This window comes from Haemaphysalis longicornis, unplaced genomic scaffold (genome assembly GCF_048455015.1).
Source record: "Haemaphysalis longicornis isolate Haplotype H1 unplaced genomic scaffold, Haemaphysalis longicornis Haplotype H1 scaffold_5, whole genome shotgun sequence".
Taxonomy (NCBI): domain Eukaryota; kingdom Metazoa; phylum Arthropoda; class Arachnida; order Ixodida; family Ixodidae; genus Haemaphysalis; species Haemaphysalis longicornis.
The window spans coordinates 19082898-19105553 of record NW_027526385.1 but is presented as its reverse complement, the minus strand read 5'-3'; positions in this window follow the sequence as shown (position 1 = coordinate 19105553).

The following is a 22656-nucleotide window of genomic DNA, read 5'->3' as shown; positions in this document are numbered from 1 at the left end:
TCAATCGGCGGTGAGCTTCCCTCGGCCAGTGTCGTCTTCAGTGCTCAATAGGGCTGAGTGCATATGTTGTTAGGCTGTCGTGTCGTAACCAATGTGAACATTCATCAGAGGTTTCAAACGTTGAAAATTTCGGTGACATGTTTAGGCTCACATCGAGCCCGTGGTAATTTTACGGTACGTTCTTGCCATTGGGATGAGATGACGCCGACTTTTCGCCAACTGAGTCCATTGATCTCTGAATGATTGTCATGCATTAATACTCCAATGCTGGAATGTGCACGCCTCCTTTCATCTTCACTTAAAATGTAACCAGCAAAAAGGACAAAGGGCTAGGGGACACGGCACACGCATCACACTGATGTTACTAACAATTCCAGCTTGCCCAGCGTAAAAAACAGTGAAGCATGAACGTGTTTAAACTAGTCCACAGTTTAACCCTTTTACTAACAGCTGCTTAATTCAGAAAGAAAAATGTCAAATTTATATGCTTTTTCTGCTCACGCGATGACTTAGACCATCGTAAAGAAAGGAACTTACAAGGATGAAAACTGATATTGTTTTACGGTGCGGGCCACCGGGGATGGTTGAAACAAATGTGGTAATAAAAAAAAAACGCTTCGAGCACCTCGCGCTCCCGTCATGATCTTCCACGTCATAATCTTCAAGCGGCCAACGTTTTCTCAAAACGTTTGCTCCATCACATACGGCTAACGTTTCCTTTGAGCATTCAGAAAGCACGTTACGTTTACCGTGCTTGACAGCCGAATTGTACGGCGAAACCGCTTTTTTAGACACCGGAGCATGTATACAATGCACGTGCTTTTCGGGCAACATTTTTCCAACGCGCATGTCGGCGGATGATAGGTTCTGCAGGCAGTGGAAAATTTCTTGAGCAACAAAATTTAAAAGCTTGGCAGCCTAAAGAAGAATGAGAGAAAAACATTGATGTGATCTCTTACTTTTAAAAGACGTTTCAAGGGCTTAAAAAGTTTCCCAAGTATTTGGTGTCACTATGATTTATCCGGCTCCGCGTACATTTTCTGGTTTGTGTTCTTAAATCTCTCGTGGCCAGAGGGACGATGAGCCTTGCAAGACTGACCACCAGACGAGGTTCACTTCGTGCGCAGTGGGTGTGGTTTATCACACCCCATCGTCGCGCTGAAAAGTGTATATCGGGCAAACTATTAGGTGCCCTAAGGAACGCCGGAGTCAGCGCGGAACAACTTTTGGCGAAGGAAGGGCAAGAAAGAGATAGAACTTTATTTTTGTCCAGTTTGTAAGGATTCCTCCTCCCTAAACGGTGGCCAGCAGCCCTTGGGCCCTGGCGGCGTTTTCAGCCAACTGGACGGCGCAGACTTGGGAATTTAGATTTGCATCTCAATGATTCCCAGATATGCGTCCCCTGGTTTCCCTCGCTAGCACTTTCGGTTGTGGAAAATCAAGATGCGAGCGCGAGGGGTTCGAGGCGTTCTTAGTAAAAGAAACACCACATTTTTGTAAACGACCTGTCGGTGGTATTATCTATAGAAAATATCTAGCTTTTATATTTGTAAGTTACTTTCTTTACACTGGTCAAAGTGTGTGCGTGCAAGGTGAAAGCATATACAATGTGGTTTTTCTTCTGAAGAAAGCGGTTGTTAGTAAAGGCAACCAGCGGCAGTTTGTCTGTGTTGCATTTTCATGTCTTGTAATTCCTTCTTTTCACTGTTTTCGTTTTAGGTGCGTTATGGACCAACTAGCCAAGCAATTTACCCCATGGAGCAGTTTTTAAGTTCACACAGAACAAATTGTACTTTTGTTAGGGAAAGTGTACAAAAAGTTACTTGCTTAATAACTAAAAAGTGCCGGAAAGCATAGGAGGATGCTGCCTGCGGAATTTCGAGTGATGTCCACCTCAAAGTGTCCTTTTGTGTGAATACTTTATACGAGGCATACGGAGAACCAGCTAAATTAGTCTATTTCACTTGAGCCCTAAAGTATCTTCTTACACATGACCTCCGAGCTATTGTTGTTAAGAGAATGTTTTACCTTCTTTGGTCACTCTCCTTTTTTGTATATATCTACAAATTTTTGTTTGCCTATTCTTGATTTATTTCCCTTAACATATGCTGTCTTTTTATATGTCTCATATTCATGTACCCAGTATGTCACCCGAGAAGGGCCAGGGCTTTTGGTGACCACTTGACATAAATAAATAAATAAATAAATAAATAAATAAATAAATAAATAAATAAATAAATAAATAAATAAATAAATAAATAAATTTACCACTTTCAATCTCCGCCTGCAAAGAATTGGCGACTGAGAATTGAATAAATACGCATGCATCAATTCTTCGTTGAAAAACAGAACTGGTGCCCTGAAGGGTTAACCCTTTCTTAAATGTGTATGAATGCTTCCTACAAAAAATTACACCTCAAAACTGTCCATGTCACCACGATGGTGACGTAGGTGAAAGCGAACTGTAAATTATTTTATAGTCACAACTGTGTCGGATTGCTTTACGCATTATCAGCGATTGCTTTTACTTGCTTGGTCCTTACGACATCACATAAGCCTATGAAAACAGAACAAGTGGTTTAAAAAATTTTACACTTACGCTTTGACGTGTGTTTTGAATATTGGTTCCTGCAGGCTCCCGGCCGGAATTTCTGTTTGAAAGAGCGAATAAATTTAGTTCAGAGTGCTGCGATGTAAGAGGCCGGTTTTGGCATTAGGGTGATGCAGGAATCTACTTTTAAAAACTGATGATATTTTTTTGCCATGTTTGTGAAAACAGTACCTCTTAATATTTTCCCGTGTTCTCCAGGGCTGGCGGTATTGCAGTGTGTTTTTGAAATACGTCGCATTCTCCAGGCACGTACATGAGATTACTGACAGATTCTTGAGAGACTCAGAATACTTTCGAGGAAAAAAGTTTAAAAAAACGTCGCCCATGTTTTTTATGGTCCACTTGAAATTCCTTTTGTCATTCATTGGCCTTGGCCGTTGTATTCTCACGCCGCAAATTTGAGCGCCGAATAACGCTGCAATTATTTGTAAAATAAGTAGTATGATGAGAGCTTTAATAATACGCGGAACTAGGAAGGAGGCATCTATGCGCACTGCCTGCAAAAAAAGTTCGCCCTACAGGAAACTTTACCAAATAATTATTGCTTGCTACGTAGCTATCATTTTTCACGTTTGTTCCAACTACCTGCAGCAGCTTTAGGAAGAATGTAGTATGTGACGCCACGTTTTGAGAAATCCCTAATACCACTGAACTGGGATAATATTGAAGTACTGGCGTTAAAACAGCAATATTGGCAAATTGCACTTGAGGTTACCAGGGACACAATTTTTACGGTACACAATTGAACGACGTGGACACCATAAGCGCGTTGCTGTCGTTCTGTCCACGTCGTTCGTTCCTATTCCTTCGACCGTACGCGCCCAGTAGAAGGTGTATAGTTCCCTTACGACGAACCTTAGTTTGACTACGCAGTGGTATTTGTGACACTCTACCCTCCATCTCCTTTCCAGGCAAAAGAGCCAAGAGCAAAAGAGGCCCTCGAAACGTGAGAAAGAACGTGTTTATTCAACTGAAAATATCTAAAAGGCCAAGTTTTGCCTCTCTACAGAGGGCACAGGTCTCGCTAGGGGATAAAATACCTTTGAAGGGGAAAAAAGGCAAGGAAGGAACAATGAAAAATTAAATATAATAACAGGCTCTTAGAAGGCCATGCACAGACTATACACATACACACGCAGGTTTTATACAGACTTTTACATACACACGCACTCACACATACACAACCACGCACACAAAATTGTTAACAGGGGATGAATAGTGGGTGGGGTCTGGCTTAAACAGTTCATGGGTGGGTCGAGGTACGAGAGGAGCCTCCTGAAGTCGTCTCGGTGCAGCATGAAGGGTCCCCGAGGACGCAGGATGTCCTTTGCAGTGCTTGAGGGGAGCCCCAGCCGCCGGTACCCAGACACTAGTTCGTTCCCGGCACCCGCGTACGCAGGGCAGGAGCAGAGGATGTGATCCAATGTGTCGGGGTCGGGGCAGTGGGCACAGGGGGGTGTGGCCTTGCGACCCTGCCTGTAGAAGCGTGCTGCTATGCTGTAGCAGCTGGTGCGGGGACGGAGGATGAGTGAACGCTCTGTTTTGGATATCCCACTCATGGGAAGGAGCCGCGGGGCCTCACCGGTGGCCACTCGTTTGCAGTGGCGGCGGGAGGCCACCTCTCGTCTGATGACGTCCCTGGCAACATCATAGCGCACCAGGGACGCGGAAACCGGGGCCATAGGGGAGTGGTGGGCTGCTTTCGCTAAATCATCTGCAGCCTCGTTCCCCGGTATACCAACGGGCAGGAAGCCACTGCAGTCGGGGGTGGTAGCCTTGTCCCTGCAGGTCGCGCAGCTTGGCAACTAGGGACATCTCGAGGTGGCCACCTCGCCCCCTTGGTGCAGATGCCTCCCTCAGGTAAAGTCACACAGGCCGGGAGTCGCAGAAGATGATGGCCGCTGGTGGTGGATCTTCCAGAAGCATGTCTGCCGCCAAGTGTAGGCCTGCAGCTCAGCCGCTGTGGAGCTGATAGGGAACAGCAGCCGGCATTGCCGATGCCCTCCTCAGGCCGCGGCAGTGCAAGCAGCAGCACCTCGGCCCTCACTTGGAAGGACCGAGACATCTGTGTACACCAGGAGTTTCCCCGGCGGTTCAAGGTATATGAGGGCAGCAGCTTCCTGGCGAATCCCGACCTCTGGCAGTCTCACCCGGGACTTAACTTCTGGCAGCCTGATTGTGACGTCTAGGGGTACGGCTGCCGGTGGCGGAAGGGCCAGAAGGCGCGCCCTCTGAGGGACTTCAGCATAGTCCTCTAATAGACTGGCCATGCTGCCCATGCGGGATTGGCCTCTCGAGTGAAGCCTGGCCAGGAGGTGGGGACCTCCAGTTGCTCGGTGCAGGCGCTCCACATGAGGCAGTGCTCTCTGCGTGGCGAGCAGCTGGATGGGCCAGCTTCCGGTTTCCGCCAGGGTGCTGGCCACTGGGGAGTCTTTTGGGAGGCCGACGCAGCGCCGAAGGGCCTTTCGGTGAGCCAGCTTCAGGGTCTTCCACTGATCGTCCCTGAGATTCTCCAGGGAGAGTGCGTAAAGAACCCGTGAGGCAGCGCAGTCTCTATAGATCCCGAGCACCCACTGGTGCAAGCACCCTCTACCCTGTGCCAGGAGCTGGTTGATGCTCCTAACGGCGCTGGTCATCTGGTCCAGTTCTGCACCAATGGCAGCCCTTCATGAGAGGGTTTCGTCGATGGCCAGGCAGAGGTAAACGACTTCGCGTCACCAGGGGAGGAGCTGCCATTGAGATGCAGTGAAGCAGTTCATCGGGCTTGGCATGGGCGCGGATGGATTGCGATGACCTCTGTTTTGGCCTTGGAGGGTTGAGGTCCCTTACTCGTCAGGTGGCTCACCACTGCATTGAGGGCCACCTGCAGGGAAGCGCGTACCCGCCTGCCGACTTTGGTAGGGCCCCGGGTGCAGAGTGCCACGTCGTCGTCATGGATGGCCATCTCTACCGGGTAGTCGAGGGATTCGGGAAGACGGCTAGGAAGATCCGCCATGGCAAGGTTGAAGAGAAGTGGGCTCAGGACGCTGCCCTGCGGGACACCAGTCCCCACACCGAGCGGGGCGCTCAGGGTCTTGCCGACACGTACACGCAGTGTACGGTCTCTGAGGAAGCCACTGACATAATTCCTGAGCCTACCCTTTGCTTCCAGGCGGTCAACGGCACTGTGAATGGCCTGGCGCGGTAGCGCGTCAAAAGCCGACTTGACATCCTGGAGCAGGAGGTACGCCCCCTCGTTTACGTGTTGGGCCTGCTCTAGGAACGACACCACATGTGCTAGGGTGTCAGAGGTGCAGAGGGACCTTCGGAAGCCACTCTGCGTTTCCTCAAGAGCATTTTGTAGGCTTGTTATCCATTCCTTAATTACAGCCACCGGCTTTCCTCGGGTCACTTCGATGTAGGTTGTGGCAGATTCAGTGCAAGGGACAAGTTCCTTTAGGAGGTTGCTGTCGTCTGCTGTTTGAAGCCGTTCCTTCAATTGTTGCCTGAAGGTTGTCAATTTGATCACTCTGCAGTCTCTGGTGTGAAAGTGCCGGTACAGGGAGGACGGGGTGAGGGGGACCGGGAAGTGGTCGGAGCCTCAGGTGTCGTTTGCTGTCTCCCAGTTGTAGGTACAACGCTAGGACACCAGTGCGAGGTCAATGCACGTCTGACAGGTGCGGCAGACAAATGTTGGGCTGCCAGTGTTGATTACCAGAAGTCCTGAAGCGACCGACGCATCTAGGATGTCCCTATCCATTCTGGTACTCTGGCGGCTTCCCCAGTGCCGGTGGTGGGCGTTGAAGTCCCCGCAGATAAGGCAGTCACGACCCAGGCGGCTCCACAGTCGGCCCAGGTTGCCGGTGTCCCAAGGTTCTCCTGCCTTTAAGTAAATACTGACAACCGAGGTGTCTGTGCCTCCATACGTACTGTAACGCCGACGCACTCCATAGGGCCACTAGCAGATTCGTCCAGGTTTAGAGCCAGGCTTGATAGGTCCCGTCTCACGTACAGGGCCACCCGTGCGTTCCCTGCGGGTGACTGAGATCCAGCCAGGGGGTGAGGGTGCAGGACTCTAGCTACACGAAGTGCGGCTGAGGTAGCATGCGTAGCCAGGGAGCCGGGTTGGCTCCCCTTCACCAGAACCTCCTGCAGGGCCAGTACATCGAAGTCAGCCTGCTGGAGGCGGTTGGCCAGCTCTGGCCTGCGTCTCCGCAGGGAGTGAACGTTCAACTGGAGAGCCCGTGGCCTTGGTTCATTAGAGCTAGCCATGTGTCAGCAGGAGGAGCCAGGATCTGCCAGGGGAGCTGAGGAGGACTAGAGGACGACCGATTGGGAACCTGGTTGAGGGGGTGTAGTCCTGGAGGGCCTGGAGGGCCACTCGTGAAACAGACTGTGTAGCGCGCACCAGCTCGGTCGTTACACGTCATGCATGTTGCCAACGGGGCACCGAAGGTCATTGACAGAGTTTGCGCAGGTGGGCACTCTGGCACTACAGTCGACGGGCCGGTGCGGCCCCCCACAGCGCGCACACCTCGCGGGGCCTGGGCAACAAGCCGTCGCATGTTCTAGCCGCCCACAACGTTTCTAGTGGAGCGGCTGAGGGCGACAACCTCTCACCCAGACAGGTCCTTGAAGAGCCTCACTTGCTGTGGAGGGGACGGCCCCGCGAAGTGCAGGCAAAGGTCATCCGGGCCGGCTCTCCTGGCGGAGATAAAAGGGGCTGTCGTCTTCATCAACGCCGTAGATGATCCCGCGGCCGAAGTTGTGGCCAATGGGTTCTCTTGCGCGGACTGACAAGCCACACCGCAAGGTCACATGCAAGGGTCGGGTGAGGCACTCCAGAGATGCTTCCTCGGCGGCCACCACATTTCTCTGCACGTTCACCCGCACCTCGAGCACTCCTAGCTATCGCTGCGAGTTGACGCGAAATCGCGTCTGGCGATGCGGAGAGGAAAGAGGCACCTCCCGCAGGGCAGAACAAGACAGTCCCAGCAGCTTGCCTGGCCGGTAACAAAGGCGGTGACCGCGCTTGACGGCTCCGCCATCGCTTACTCTGAATATGCCAGGGGCCTGCCTGGGCGTCGTCTTCCTCAGGATCAACGGTCAGGGATTGAGGCGTCGGATGTGCTGCGGTTGGGGTGGCGTCAGGCCTGGGCGCAGCCTTGTTGCTTTTCTGCTGTTTTGCAGGGTGCGGCTCAGTTCCGTCGATTGTCGGCAGCACTTGTGTCGTTGTACGCCCGGTTGCAGCATGCTCGGGGACATCTCGGGGAGCAACGGCAGCCAGCGCCATCTCGATTGCTTCAAGACCACGGCGCAGCTCAGAGCGGCGCTGCTGTCGGAGCGCGAGGGCTTCGTGTGCTTCCTCGCGTCGTCTGCTCTCCGCCGTTCTTGCTGGGATCTCTGCGTCACTCCCCACGCGCGCCGCCTTGGCGGCGTAGCTGGGCAGCGTACCATCTGTCTGGGTGGTGAGGCGCGCTTTTATGGCGCCGTGTGAGGGGCTTTCTTCCTCGGGGGTGTTGTCCGTCGCCGTACCGGTTTCCGGGTCGGTTTGTCCTTTGTTTCCCGCGACAGCTTCCTTGATGGGTCGTTTAGGATCGTGTTTTGGTCTCCCGTCCGAGGCCATGTTGGGAAGCTGCGTGCCGCGTCGCGTAGGAGATCGTCCCGTGCCTCTTGTGCGAGGTCAGCAAGGGAATCTCGGACTCCGCGTCGATGTCCGCTCGCTGCTGTGCCCCTCCGTTACGTCAGGAAGCCACGAAGTGTCGTCAACGCAAGTACGGTCGTATGGGGCTGCTGCAGCTCCTTGGCGGGGAAGCGGCGCGGGCTGCGACTGCTGAGTAGGGCAGTCATCCCGCGCCCGAATTGAGAGGAACCGTGGGGAGAGGAGGCAGGTTCTCCGTTGAGAAGGGGCGATCTCGGTGGCGGGGCGGTTGGCCTTCGCCTCCTGTATTTTTGCAATGCCAAACGCATCAGCCCGGACCGGCCAAGCAAGCTCTCTCCTACTCCGGCCACTCTCCCCCAATCTGCAGCCTTCCCAGTGCTTTATTAACGTCACCGGTTCATATCGGGGTGACGCAAGGTGGAAAGCAGCAGCGTTGGCAAAACGCGCTCCGTCGCCGCTCTGGGTATTCTAACGCTGGCGCGAGCGCCATTACTTTGGCAATCCCAAAGATCGGTCGCCTGGGCAACCAAGCACAAGCCGCTGTCTAATACAGTTATGGTTGAATGATCGCGGTTCATCTCCAGGCGCCACCTGATGACAGGAGGGCACTGCAGGCGTATCACTTACTTCCATGGGAAAGCGCACGATGCGTTTGGCATTGTAAAATACAGGAGGCGATGAGTTGGCGCCCGCCGGTGCGCAGGCCCGTGAGGTGACGTCACATGCGGCGCGAGAAAGCGGGCTCGTTTGAGCGTCGCGCTCGCGGGAGGAGGAAAAGGGGATACGAAGGATCCCTACAATCTTGACTCTTCAACATATAATGGCATGTATGGCGACGTTTGAAACCACAACGCTAGGAATTCAGAAAGATAATCTAATGCTGCATTCTTGCTTCACAACTCAGGAGAAGTCGTATTATGCCCGAACTCAGTCTGTTCATGTTTAAAACATGAACAGAATGAAAAGTAGTAGTGGCTTAGCTCGGCTAGGCCAGGATATACGTAGCGTGAATTAAGGTTCACCTGGTTATTCTTAGCTCTCCTGGTTGTCTAGAATTAGCTTGATTATCATGCTTACTGCTGCTGCAATTACACACACACGGGATACGCATTGTATGACACATTATATTTTAACTCCAGCGCAGCGTCACCAATCGCCCCAGAGCTAAGCTGGTTCCACAGGCGCACGCTGGTGTTGCTGCGCCGCACGAGCCATCGGTTCCACATCCGGCCACCACTTGCATGATCAAGTGGACCGGTCCGCCACGTGCCGCGCTTGCGAGTAGTAGTAGTAAAGCTTTTATTTGGGGAAGGGATGGCTAAAGCCACTTGGTGGGGAAAATGGGATATGAAGGAGGTGTTTACACGGATTCAGTTCCAGGCACTTTTTAAATGCAGAGCATTTTAGTAACTCACGATGTCACCCGCGTTGGCGTCCGTAGTCCGCGTCCGCATCGCTCCCCCTACACTATATAAATACTTGCCGGCGCCAGGTTTCGATCCTACGACTCTGCGGGCGGAACGCAAGGTGCACGGTGCTCTACCAACTGAACCACAAAGCCGACACAGAACGGAAGGTTACGAACGTGCCTTATATCCTTGACTCATTCAACCGTCGGCCAGAGGTGCGCCCTCTCCCCCGCGTCCTCCTCGCCTTCTCTCCGCTCGCAACGCCCTCTCTCGCCGCGTTCGGTTCGGGCGCACAACAGGTGGGGACGTGCGCAACACCCTCTCTCGCCGCGTTAGGTTCGCGCGCAAGAACAGGTGGGGCGCTCGCATCGCGCTCTCTCGCCGCGGTCGGTTCGCGCTTAAACCAGATATGTCGTTCGCGCGCGCTGCGGTCGCTAACATCTGTGGCGTGATCGTGACGTCAGCATCACGGGTTCGCGTGGTGGCGATTTCGGCGCTATAACACTCTCTCGCCAGGGCCACTGGATTGGATTCGATTGGATTGGCTTGGATTGGCTTGGATTTGGATTGAATTGGATTAAAGTGGATTGTGTTGGATTGTGTTGCGTCATAGCCGCGCCACGTTGCGTCATAGCCGCTCCACGTTGCGTCATAGCCGCGGCAGGGGGTTCACGGCACGTTTCACCATCGACTTCATCGACAATGTCTACGCTGGAAGACAACAATTACAACAACAACAACCAATACGTGATCCATACCACTTGCAGGCGCGCCCCCCCGCAGAAATGCTCTGCATTTGATCGTGCCCCTCGCGAGGGGGATGTTTCTTTGTACTGGTTCGCACTTATGTGCGGGCCGTGCTTCCGAGCGAGTGATGCGCATCCGTTCTGTAGTGCAACTGTGAATAATGGCGCTACCGCTGATAGCCGATTGCGCTACTCCTGAAAAAACAATCGCTCACGGTGAGAAGTATAAAAAGGGGAGTCGGCGTTGGGGAGGCAGAGCAGCCAAGTTCAGCTGAGTTCACCGGCTTCACTGGAATGAGAACTTTGTAGAGCCTGTGTTGCTGTTCTCATTGTCCTTGTATTTTCTTCTATTCACTGACAGTTCGGAGGCTTCGCTGGGGTCGTCCTCCGTCAGACGACGCGCGACAGACCACGTTTGGTCGGAAATTTGCCTCTTTCGTGTAATAAAGACTTCCTAGTGCGGCGTGTGCTTCTTTATGTATGGTGTTTAGATCAATGTGTGGAATGGTATCTGAACGATGTGTATCGAAGAATGCGCATAGATATATTAAGTGGTGAAGGTCTGCTATGGTGTTCGTGGTACAGTAGAGTCAATGTTTGGGTGAGGGTGTTGTAGGGCCCTTGGTCCACCTCCGAATGATATGTAGCGTGTAAGCTGCATTGGCGCAAAGCTTGTTGATAATTACTACTTCGGCTCTTGTTAATGAGGGCATGTTAGCGAGATAACCAGATGGTGTCACTTGTTAGTACCGACATTTCATGCGGTTCTTGAGTCGCTGGATGAGTAGGGCACGTGAAGTAGCCGAGGTATAAACCTGCGGAAGGGTAACATTAAGACTCTCCTGCGCCGCTACGTAAGAGGCCTGGTTTCCTGAACTGGCCTCTTCGTGACCAGGTGTCCAGTCGTTTTGGACGTTCCTTTGTGGCTCTTTAGTAGTTATTTAAGCAGTAATATGGAGTGAACAACTGGGTTGAGTGAAAGGGGTTTTCATAGTTCTAGGATTGCTGCGAATGAATCTGTCAAAATGCGCACGTTGGGCGGTGGTTTAAAGTCGATTTCGTAGATGTGGTTTATCGCGCTGTTTATGGCATGTAGTTCCCCTTCTAATGCGGTTCCATCGTTTTGGTTGAAAGATATTTGCCTGTTAGCAGATGAATTTTCGGGACATGTTCATGTGTGGGAACTGGGACAGACGTGACCAATATGTGTGGGAGTCACGCGTGTATCGGTGAAGATATCAATTTCGTTTGGCAGTTTAGAGGCCATCAGGTAGTGAATACGTTGAGATCTGGTTGCTGAAAGAGACCGTGGGATTGGCTTGCTGAGGTGGCTTTGGATGTTGTCTTATATCGACCATGGTGCAAGAGAAATGGGTAGCTCAATTGTTGGTGCGGGTTTTTGTTCGTCCCATGCCATGAGGAGCAATCCTTGGTGGGTGAGACCTCGTTTGCGGTCTGCTTGGTCTTTTGTTTCTTTCATTACAGCAAAGATGGTAGGAAGTGCCACTGCCTGCTCAACGGCTGCCTTTTTTGTGTGTATTGGGAGGGCCTTTATAGCACGCAATGTGGCCCTGTGGAGTAACTGAATGTGTTTGGTGTTGGTCTTATTCAGCTGATAGACAGGGGCTCCGTAAGCTATAGTACTAATTGCGACCGCACGTGCCACCGTTAGGCAGACTTTTTGACTCGCCCCTCCATGTTTTTTGGAGAGGAGCTCTATCAATTCCAGCATTGGCTTTCTTTTCCGTCTCAGCTCTGCGATACATATCTTGGGGCTGTTGCAGCTGGCTAGCGGGAGGCCGTGTAGCCGTACGTGCCCTTGTTTCATTTGTATCTCCGTGTCGCCTATATACAGCAGGTCATCTCCTGTGGGCTGAGCTTTGTTCGTGTTTGAAACCATGAGCAGCTCAGTCTTTTCAGCGGCGCGTTCATGACCTAGTTCTGGTAGGAACGCCTCTATGGTGTTTACTGCTGCCTGTAGCTCGGTGAGCATGTCTTTTGTCATTGAGTAGTCTCTGCCCTCGCACCATACTGTGACGTCATTGGTGTATATGACAAATCTGGCCGACTTTCCTTTTTCAAGACTCTTAGCCAATTTCGCCATTACTATATTGAAGAGGACCGGTTTACCTTTACCGTACCTAAATACATGATTGTAAAAGCGCTCCTTGAAAACCACGACGAAGGAAGAGACACAACACGAAGCGCTACTATCAACTGAATTTTATTGTGAAAAACGAACATACATATATACTAGGAAAAACGAACAAGAATGTGTGTCACCACCAACACATTGATAGCAAAAATACATTTCGACCCTTCATACATATACGACTGTGTAAAACATCGACAGCAGATAGCGGCAAATAATCACAAGGCACGTAGAATACAAACCAAGATTAAACACAATCAAACCCTTTCCAAAAATGCAAACTCGACATCATGTAACTGCACAGATGGCTGGCTGACACAACTACTTCCTCCCTTCCTAATTTGAAAAGCTTTTATGATCTCCCTTGTGGATCGCTTTGCATGTTTATCAATGACGGTTGTGTGCTCTAGTTTTGGTTTACACTTTTTCGTGCACTATTTGCAGTGCGTTGCCAGATGTGAGCACAGTGCCCCTTTCAAAGAACTTCGATGTTCGCGAAAGGCGAACGTTGAGGCACCGGCCCGTCTGGCCAATGTACTCCTTTCCACATGTGAACAGGATCATGTAGTGAACGGGATGTGAACGGCATCAGTCATGTATGTATGAATGGTTGAAATGTATTGTTGCTATCAATGTTTTGGTAGTGACGCAGATTCTTGTTCGTTTTTCCTAGTATATATGTATGTTCGTTTTCACAATAAAATTCAATTGATAGTAGCGCTTCTTGTTGTGTCTCTTCCTTCGTCGTCGTTTTCAAGTAGAGCTTTTACAATCATGAATCTGTACCAACAAGCCAACTGGAAGTTCTTCTAAGTACCTAAATACGTTAGAAGGGTTCAAATACTCATCATGAAAATACAGGTATTAATTCCCCCTGCCCTGTTGCGCATTTCCTTCATAGGGTAGTGAAAAAGGTTGTTTAAACTTACAAATCGCGATTATGGCTTTATGTTCATAATTAACCTTTGAAGCTCCTGTAAACTGTTTTTGATTATGTAAGAGCAACCAGGAACAACAGATTTGCTGTGAAATTGTGTTTGTGGGCGCTTACGCTAGGTAATTTCAATACATTGTCACGGGAAAATTAAAACTATCTAAACCACACCGAAAACACTTATTTGTGAGGTATTCCCTCGAGCGTTACTGTGCCTTCCTGTTTCACGTCACGTATGGCCTATAAAACCGGCACTGCGATATCACTGCACATTTTTAAAACGCGTACGGACAGTGTGGCCTTCATTTTAAAGTATGAGTTTGTGTAGAAGGTGCGTAAAGATGAAGTTACATACTTGCATTTTTTGGGACCATTGCCCAATTGTAATATGTTCAGTAAGTTTGTGAAATCTTTAAACTCGTACTTTTACAATTCATCACGATATCTTATATTGTGTAGGAACATTTTGGCGTACAGGATATATTTTCTTATAGAAACAATCATTTGCACATTTACTGCAACTAAATAAACTGATTAAGGCGGATTGCTGGGCAAGTTGGTATTCCATTGCAAGACCGTTCAAAGCGCAAAACGTAAACGAGGGACGACGAGAGGGCGCGGGGCCCTCCCGTCGTCCCTGTTTTACGTTTTGCGCTTTGAACGGTCTTGCAAATAAATAAAGTAGTGCGGATTACCCATTCGTAGGAAAAGCCTAATGCATTATGTCAAAAATGCGTTACGCATATTCTGAACTATACCGGCGTGCATTTTAAGCCGCCAATAAAAAACGGACTAAAAATACCTCGCATGCTTGTAATACCATTGCATGAGAATATCAATAATGAACTGTGTCGTAATCGGGCGATAGTTGGGGGGGGGACAATCCCACGGGATGGACATGTGCAGGGAGAGGATAAAGATGTGGCGCGATATGAGCGGGAGGTGAACATGGCGGACTCGGCTGGACTAGGTGTGCGCAGCCGGATCGGCTGAGGAGTGGGTCTTGGCGGAGAGGGACTCCCAGTAAAGGTGTGGTTTTAGGAGGCTCAGTGTCTTTCTGGGGAACCGCGACCGGGTGCAGAAACCCCGGTACAACATTTTGCGCCGAACGCAGGGCGCGAAATGTGGTACCGATGTTCTTGCCCCAGTACCCCGGTACCACAACTGGGATACCAAAAGATTGGGTTTCTTTATAAAAAAATTACGCCACCTTCGCGATTGAGATGCGAAGACTGAGGATACAGCGGAGCTGGTGCCCTTCACTAGTTTTAAGTTGCCTTTTAGCATGGGCAGTCCTCCCCAAGAATTCCGGAAATTTTCAACTCGTCTTCACACTCTCACGATAGGCTTCCTGCTTCCTTTGCAGAAGCCACGTCTCTTTCTCAGGAGAGTTTCATTTCTTACGTCTGCCCATCTTATCGGTAGATAGGACAATGCGGCCGAGCGTACGCAGTCTACCCCAACTAGGAGAACACCTGTGCGTGAGACCTTACGTCATTACTAGGCGCAGCCAATCCCCAACGCGTGCCTACCCACCCGAACATTTGCGCCGCGACGCGCACTCCCAACACCTGCTTTTCGGCTCCTTGCCTCCTCGCCACTTCCCCTCACCCTTCCTATCCTAGCATTTTCATGCACCACACTTTGCTAATCCGATTTTTACTGAGGCCCAAAACGGCTGCAACTCTAACTTAAACAGCTCCGTTGTTAAAAGAGGGGGCTTTGAAGCCAACAAAATCCGGAACAAACATTTCTCGGCTACAGAGTGCATCGCAAAAAAACGGAGCTTACGGATGTGTTGTTGACACGCAAAAATATTGCAAAATATAAGCGAACATTAGTTAGCGTATTGACCTGAGAGTGAGAGAGACTACACATCTTTAATTTCGATCTTAAGATCTTAATTGCGCAGGATGGTTACAGCACTGGCCACGGGTGAGGGGGGGGGTGCGGAGGGGGGGGGGGGCGCGTCCGCTAGTCCGGGAATGCCCTGGTCCTTGCAGGTTGTTCGTGCCCTCTCTGTTCGCATGCGCTGGATAGAGATGTCCGAAATGGGGTGCCGGTCAACCCACTGCTCGTATGTAAGACGGGGATTGGGTGTGAGGCATGGGGGTTGTTGGCATTCCCAAGCCAGATGGTACAGGGTGCCTGACTGGGGGCAAAAGTTGCAGGTATAGTTAAACCTGGATGTAACGAAGTTGACAAAAGATTGGAATTTTTCGTTACCTTCAGGTTTTTGTTGCATGCAGTTTTCGAGTTCACGCTTGCGGGATTGAAGCAGAAACGAAACAGTACGCTCGGCATTAGCGAAGGTGAACTTACCGTTGGATATGTTATTTCACTGTAAACAAACGCGTGATTAGGGGCTGCTCTTTCGCACAAACGTACGCACTACACAGCGCCGCAAAGAAGCGAGATCAATTCGCCCCGTATCTGCAAACATAACGTAAGTATCCCGCTTGTATTTGAACGCTTTTTGGATCCAAAGACGTTTGAAGAACCGAATTCATGCTGAAAAAGGGCATTTTCGCAACTTTGCTGCTCTTTTTCCCACTCAAAACTGTGGAGATGGCGCTAGCTGGGATGCTGTATCGGGGGGCGGTGGAATTGAAAAATTTGAGCTTGTCTTGAAAAGAGAAAGCTCTTCGTTTTATGGTAGCAGAACTCATCACCGGCGAATCGACACCACAGATAGCAGTGAAGACGCGCGACTACACGCCGACAGGCAGGCCTAGTACTTCAAATTAGGCCCTGGCATGGACACCGCAGTCACACGTAGAAACGCACGGCGGTTTGTGGTACCGGCGAAAAAAAATGAATTGTCGTTACTCTTGTCACCTCGTGTACCGCTACGCAAGCAAAACTTAAGGTTGTGTGCCACTTGAGCCATGAGATGGCGCCAGCTGCTCCTTTTATCGTCATTGTCATGAAAAAAGTTGTTTTTTGGAGATTATAGACATTTTCATAGCTTCTGGCTGCATAAAATCGATAAAGCAACGCATTTTTCGGGCTGTTTTTATAGTAACAGTGCAGAAAAAAAGGACTGATCAGCTTAGCGAGTTCCTTACGACAAAGTTCACCGCCGCAACGCAGTCTTTACACAAAAGTCGCAAACACGTGGGGGTCTATTGAGGTGGCAATTGTGAATTGCAAACGCCTTTAAATCCTGGGATTCGTTATAAAGCTGTTTGTCGCATATAGGTTTAACTGTACTATCAAATTGAGTGGGGTATATATGGTGGAGGAGGGTAGAGTGGATATAGGAGTTGGTTTGTAGCGGGCGGAGTGTGGTCGCTTTCGCACGAGAAAGGTGGGAGTGGGTCGGAAGAAAACGTTGACGCTCATGTCTGAAGCGCGAGAGGATTTCCGCGCAGCCATTGTGAGGGGGAGGGGGGGTGTCTTCTCCGTGTCTAATCCCTCTTCGGAAACGGCGTGGAGTATGTGTACTAGGGTCCTGTTTGTTCGGCACAAAATGAATAAGGAACACGTGTTAAGAGAAATGCAGGCTCATAACCCAACATATAGCTAGATGAATGAGGTTGCAGCCATTTTTACAAGGCTATGCAAACAGAAATGAAGCTGGTAAAGCCTCAGTAAATGATAGTGGCACGCGAAATGAACGCAAGATGAGCCACTCCCTTTTGTCTTTCGTCTAATTGTTCGCTCGCGCTGTAAGCATTAATTCAATGGAGTGCCAGCTCGCCCAAATTATCACGTTAACTGTTAGAAACGTTAGACCGCTCCCTCACCAATACCAGACTATCTACAGTGACTCCAGGAAATCGATGAACGTATTGAAAAAAATTTACTTCTGGTGGAGTCCCCAATAGTCCGCATGAAGAAAAATCAGTGCCGATAACCTCAAGAGGATTGAAATATAGGGTATGCTGTCGACACATTTGTATTTTTTTGCAGGGAGGATCCAACTTACTTTGACATGTGAGCTGATCTGGTATGCCTTATAACATATTTTCAAGGAGGAAATTTGATGCGCCCTGCATTTAAACAGAAATGCAGACTTGGCGGAAGGAGCATATTTATTCAGTATAATAGCATAATTGAGAACATTTGGCCGACTACAATTTTTAATACCCAAACAATAAATAAACAAAAAATAAATAAAACAACAGTGATATAAAAAAAATATCAGCATATTACCCATTTGCACCGGAACAAGAATATTAAACAAAATGCCCACAAAAGAACGTTTAAAATGCCAATAAAAATTAGCAAAAATGAGGGAACCCTCTAACCTCCTCAAGACCAGCCGCCACCTGTGAGGCCTTGAACTGTAGTTCGGCCTCCTTACAACATCACCAAGGGCAGTGATGACCCCCACCTCCAGCCAAACCACCCATTGCTGCAGCCACTGGTTTTTCACGCACCAAGCATACCACGGTCGTTTCATGAAAATACCTTTGAGGACGAGGAGGACTGGCTGGAGTATTTTGACCGGGCACCAGTTTGTAATGATACAGACGACAAGCACAAGCTCCACAACGTTTACTTCTTTCTTGAAGATTTTCCTAGAATATGGTACGAAAATCATGCACACTGGCTAACCAGCTGGCAAGAGTCCCGCCGTCAGTTGCTGGAGACTTACGGCGAGACTAGCGCCAAGATAAGGGAAAGCATGCTCTTCCGTCCAGCGCTCAAAAGCCAAATGAGAGTGCGGTCATATTTGTTGAAGACATATCGCTCGCTCTTTTTTAGGCGCTCAGACCCCAGAATGGCAGAAGCAGCGAAGTTACGCCACCTTATGCGTGGTGTCAAAGAGCAGCTAGCGTTTCGCCCGACATGTTAGGAGCCCTCCTACGGCGATAGCCCAATTTATACGAGAGGCGTCCACAATAGAACGTTCGTTCAAGCAACGCGCCACGCAGTACGCAGTTGAAATGAAATCTGCCGCCAAATCTGATGATGACATGGATGTAGGACCTTTCCTGTCTGCTTCGCAGCGGAAGGAGTGGGCCCCCCCATCAAAACCTCCAAAGAAGGTAAAAAAAAAAACCCTTCCAAGAGTGAAAGCCCCGAAAGACCTAACGTAAATAGTCACACTCCAGTAGCTCTAACACACCATAATTGGAAGAGAAGATATTTTTTCAATGGAACTGCAGAGGCCTTCTTAATAATCTTGACGAAGTCTACGAGATCCTGCATGCTAATCAGCCAAGTGTAATGTGTGTACAGAAAACACATTTGAATTCCAATCACCCAAATTTCTTGAATAGTTACACGGTACTCAGAAAGGACCGGGATGGCTGCACACACTTTTCTGGCGGTAGAGCCATAATTACCCCGAAATCTTTAGCATGCAACCCTGTCACTCTGAACACTGTCCTTGAGGCTTTAGCAATTCGAACAGTAATATTTAATAAGTTGATAACGGTATTCTCCATGTATATTCCTCCTGATCTTGCACTTTCGAGCTCTGACTTCGAGGCGTTGGTTGACCAGCTGCCCGAACCATACATCTTAACAGGCGACCTTAATGCTCACAATTCTCTATGGGGCTCTTCTCGTACGGATGCCCGGGGTCGCTTGATAGAGAGGTTTCTTACATCCTCTGGAGCATGCCTTTTAAACAATAAACAGCCTACATACCATAACATAGGACACAACACATACTCATATCTTGACTTGGCTATTGGCTCTGCAGTTCTCTTTCCTCTTCTCGAGTGAGGTGTGGGCACTGACCCATATGGCAGTGACCACTTCGCCACCTCCCTAACATACATAGGTAAAGGCCCATGCAGTCCATCTTCCCATAATAGGTTCAATGAAGCACGATCCAACTGGAATACATTTACACAGACATCCAAACTACACCACACATTCATTGGACACCTACACATTTAGGAAGCTACCCAACTCCTCACGGCGCGCATTCTCACCGCCGCCGAAGTCCATTCCCCAGGCCTCTGGTGCCCCGCGCAACGAGAAGAGGCCTTGATGGAACGAGGACTGTAGGCGAGCGCGACAGGCCCAGAACAAGGCGTGAGGTATCCCCCGTCGGTACCCCACTTCGCGTAACCTGATTTTGTTTAAAGGGGCCAAGGCGTTAGGAAAACGTGTGCGCCGTAGGACCAAACGAGATAGTTGGCGTTCATTCGTAACATCAATAAACTCTTACACAGACAGAGGGAAAGTATGGACACGAATACACAAACTGAAGGGACAACAAACACACAGTCTGCACCTGGTCAGCACAACAGGGGACACACTTGAAGACCAGGCTGACACACTCAAAACACTTCCAACACGTGTCCAGTTCAGCACATTAAACAAACACTTTCATGAAAGCAAAACAACTGCAGAGAAAAAGCCCTTATATGACAAAGACAAATGAAAAACTTCTTACAACTCTGAATTTACACTCTATGAGTTGAGGGCTGCCCTGAGCACATCCAAACCTTCAGCTCGAGGTGCAGATAAGATTACATATACCATGATACAAAACCTACACCCAGACACTCTTGAGAAACTCCTACACATATACAAAAAATATGGCTTTCGGGGCAGCTTCCAAGGTCTTGGAGGAAGGCCATTGTAGTGGCTTTCCTAAAGGAAGGGAAGGACCCGTCCTCTCCCGCTAGCTATCGACCCATTGCCCTGACCAGCTGCCTATGCAAGCTCCTCGACAAGATGATCAACAGGAGACTCATGTACATCTTAGAATACAATGGTCTTCTCGAGAGCTGCCAGGCTGGCTTCAGGGCGGGGAGATCCACCATCGATCAACTGGTTGGTTTGGAATCATATATAAAGGATGCCTTATTTCACAAACCGTTTTGTCTTACGGTGTTTTTTGACATAGAGAAGGCCTATGATACCGCATGGCGTTACGGCATACTTACTGACCTGAAGTCATTGGGTGTCTCGGGTAACTTGTTAAATAACCTAATTAGTTACTTGTCGGAGAGAAAGTTTTGTGTGAGAATCGGTAGTGTGCTCTCAAAGGTTCAAGTGCAAGAAAATGGCGTGCTGCAATGTAGAGTGTTGAGCTACACTCTTTTCATAATTAGGATGAACTCTCTTGGGAAGGCATTGCCACCGACAATCTCTTATTCCATGTATGTAGATGTCGTCCAGATATCCTCTAAATCAATCAATCAATCAATCAATCAATCAATCAATCAATCAATCAATCAATCAATCAATCAATCAATCAATCCTTTATTCGAAGAAACCAAAATAAATAGTGTGCTACAAGGACAGAGGCTAAAGGCTAAATCGCCTGACGAGGATCCTGTCGCTGCTCCTCGAGCTGCTCCTCGAGATTAGATTTTTTAGTAATTGCTTTGCTACATCATTAAAAGTACGGAAGGCCTCCAAGGGAAAACATCGCTACATAACGAGCGAATAAGAGCGACCCATACACCATTGCTCTTTCGGAGCTTCGGCAAAGAAACGCGATGCCATTCGTCGTCAGGTAATAAAAATGCTGCTAGACGACGTCATAAAAGCGTCAACGAGGCCGTGGGTATAACCGTCGGCACTCGTAGAAAAGGCACACGGCACTCTTCGTTTCTGTGTGGATTACAGTGCACTCAACAAGATGACAAAAAGGCGTGTATTCTATCCGGGTTACCAATGACTCTTTAGATCGCGTCCGCCATGCTAGGTTCTCCTCAACGATTGACTTACGCAGTGGATACTGTTAAATAGACGTCGAGAAATGGGACTGCGAAAAAACATTTATTACACCAAGCAGCTCTCACTGGGATTGTGTGCCGGTCCTGCACCGTCGCAATGTATGATGGACGCTGTTTTGTCTGGCATAAAATGGCAGACTAGCCTTGTCGACCTCGACAACGTGGTGGTATCTTCTGAAACCTTCGAAGAGAACTTAGTGTCACCCTGTGCAGTTCCCCAACGTTCTCTGAAACCGGAAAATTGCTACTACGGATACCAGGAACTGAAATGTTTAGGCGGGTTGTCTGTGGCGGAAGCATCCACCCTAATCGGGAAAATATAGCTGCGGTAGCCGCATTTGCAATTCAAAATGACAAAGGAGCTTTACGCCGTTTCATGGGCATCTCTGCTTACTATCGATGCTTTGTGTCGAATTTTTCTAAACGAGCGCAGCCTTTAACCCGATGGACGAGAAATTACATTCCATTCATTTGGGGCCCGGAAGAGTCAGCAGCGTTTGACGAGCTCAAATATACGTTACAGAACACGCCTGTCCTTAGCCTCTTTGTTGAAAACACAGAAACGGAAATACACACAGGTGCAATCAATATAGACCTCGGAGGGGTGCTTGCACAGCGGCAAGATAGGGCCCAGCGTGCACTAGCAAACGCCAGCACAAATATGCCACGCGCCGACGTCAAGTACTCCACAACAAAAAAAGATGCATGGCCACCGCTTAGGCAGTCACCAATATCCTGTGATATTTATACTGGTGACCTTTTAACTTGGCAAGGGATCATCACTCACTCTGTCGGCTGGCGAAGCTGAAAGAATCCTCAGGGCGCTGAAGCCTCCGATGGCAGCAGTCCGTCGTCACAATAGTATATAGGTTTGGCGTCAAGCGCAGCGAGGTTGAATGTTTGTCACGCGCCCCTGTTGCTCAGGATTGAACCGATAGAGAAGATGGGGCTTTCTGAATAACATAACTCCGATGGCTCTGGCTGAAGAACAGCGGGATGATTTAGAGCTCCGTCCCGTAATCGATTACCTGGGACGCCAAACCTCTCGGTTACCTGAAACGTTCGCACGCAGCCGTACATCGTTTTGCCTGGTGAACGACCTTCTGCACAGGAAGAAGTTCGGTGTCACAGAAACGACGTACCTACTCGTTGCTCCCGAAAGCCTCGGTGAAGTAATCCTTCAAACCCGTCAAGACGAGCTGTCCTCAGGTCATCTTGGCTGCTCCCGTACGTTGGCACGCATACGCCTCAAATATTACTGGCCCAAGCTGACTGAGAGCGTGAAACCATAGAGTAGAACCTGTGGTAACTGCCAGAGGCGTAATACTCCACCGGCAAAGACGGTAGAATTGCTGTAGCCAATAAATCCACCAAAAGCACTCTTTGAACAATTATGGAGGGATTTTCTGAGTCATTTTTCTCTTTAGTCCTTTGGAAACAAGTTGGTCATTGTTGCTACTGATTATTTCACTAACGAAAAGCTTTTTCCACTAGGCACTGCCACACAG